We start from the raw sequence: 2,128 nt of genomic DNA on the forward strand, positions 1-2,128 counted from the left end.
GCAGCCATATACAGATGTAAATATATGTATACATGATGAAGGGGAAATAGATCTATGTACATATATTTATAGGTTTAGTATTAAGGAAACAGATGGACACTGGGCCCCTGCTCAAGTACTCCCTCAGCACAAGAACACTTTGTTCTAACTATTCGACAGTCTGAGATACTCACCTTACTGGCACGATCGCTGAAGACAATGGGTGCACAAGCAAATATGGTGAAGAAAGCTGATGGTGCCCGGCTGTCAAAAGATATATAGAATCTGGGGTCCTATAGGCTGGAAGATAAACAAGGAGCCATCTAACTGAGAAAAAGTTTATTATTCTATTGTGTGTATACTAGTGTTATTGTTCCCCTTACAAAACCCACTGCCACCAAGTTAATCCTGACTCAGTGATGCTACTGGATAAAGTAGAACATCCCCTTTGGATTCCTCAGACCACAAATCTCTAGAGGAAGAGACAACCTCATCTTTCTCTTGCAGAATGGCTGGCAGGTGCAAACAGCCAACTCTTTGGTCAGCAGCTCATGTATAGGACACTACACAGACCTCCTATTTCTCTTATAAACATATTTTTTGGGCTGAAAATGGAGCCAATATGGTAAATGTAAGCATTCCTGTGGCATAGAGGGTTTTGCATTGAGCTGCTAACCATGAAGTCAGCAGTTCAAAACCACCAGTCTATGAGAGAAAAACAAAGCCTTTACTCCCTTAAAGATGTTCCATATCATAACAGGGTAGTTCTACCCTGTCCTACAGGGTCACAAAGAAATGGAATCAATTCTATGGCTGTTTGTTTGTTTGTTTGTTTGTTTGTTTTGAGTAAATTTATTTCAAGATTTAAAGTATGACTAAGAGTCATGGTCTCTTAGTCCACCCAATCTCTATCAGAATGGTAAACTTAATTTCTCTTGTGATTTTTAGTTGTGTTCCACATTGTCTTCCACACTATCTAAGATGTTCTTATGTGATTTTTCGCCCCCATATCAGTTGGCAGTGGTAACCGGGTACCATGTAGATCCTCTGGACTCAGCTAATGAAGACTGAAGTTTCCATGGTCTACTAGTCCATTGGACTAATTGTTTCCATGTATCTTTCCATTTTTGTTGTTCTTATTTCTTCTGACAGGGAGACACCAACAGTTATGCATTATGTAGTAGCTCAAGACCCTTGAAGGTCCCAGTCACTACTCACTAAGGTAGGATGTAGAACATTGTTTCTGTGGACTCCTTTATGCCAATTGAATAGGATGAAAGAATTGATGTAACTTGGACATTCAGTTGAAAACAGAATTTGATGAGATTTACTGGTAAAATAGTTAAGTGTTTGACTGCTAAATTAAGAGTTGGCAGTTTGAAAATACCAGAGGTTCTACATGATAGTCTGCTTCTGTAAAAATGATAACAAGGGATCTCTATGAGCAATTTCCACTCTGTCATATGGGATAACAATGAATCAGAATTGAAGTTAAAGCATCCAACAATAACGCTTGCTCAAATATATCAACTCCAGCAGCTATCATGTTTAAATACCTGGCTGCTAAAGGAAAGGTTAGTGGTTGAAACCTGCCAGATCCTCCACAGAAAAGATGCAGCATGTGGCAATAATCGGAATGCCATGAATCAGAATTGACACAGTGACAACACGTTGGTTTTGAGTTTAATTCTGAAAAACGATTAATATAATTTTTAGATAAATGATCTTAAAGAAGGATTAGGGCTCTTTAGAAGGGAAAATCATCCTGGGTTTTCTGAGTATTCGCTATATACAATCAAAAGAATCCAAGAAAGACAAACTAGAGATTTGATATGTACAGAAGAACAGAATGCCATGTGGCAGCGATTAGAATGACATATCCGCAGACCCAGGGATGCAACGTCTTTCCTGGAGTCTCCATGGGCAAGTAGGCGCTGCAGATTCCCCACTGACTCCCCGGAGCATACTCTCTCCGAGGGTAGGATTGCAATGTCATCTCTGGGTATATCTAAATATATAGGATAAGACAGAAATGACTTTTTATTTACTTATGATTTCTTTCAATTTCTGCTATATTTTATGAAATGAGTACTTATAATAACACTATGGCAACGGTGAATAGCAACATTATTAATATAGCCTATTCAAC

General features: G+C 38.6%; 1 protein-coding gene across 1 annotated transcript in view; it reads left to right on the forward strand.

Moving 5' to 3' along the window:
• The window catches only part of CDH9 (cadherin 9), a 136,205-nt gene that overhangs the window by 47,534 nt on the left and 86,543 nt on the right, over positions 1-2,128 (forward strand). The window lies entirely within an intron of this gene.

Source organism: Echinops telfairi, unplaced genomic scaffold (assembly GCF_000313985.2).
Source record: "Echinops telfairi isolate 266 unplaced genomic scaffold, ASM31398v2 ScPeMD7_7469;HRSCAF=8507_1, whole genome shotgun sequence".
Taxonomy (NCBI): domain Eukaryota; kingdom Metazoa; phylum Chordata; class Mammalia; order Afrosoricida; family Tenrecidae; genus Echinops; species Echinops telfairi.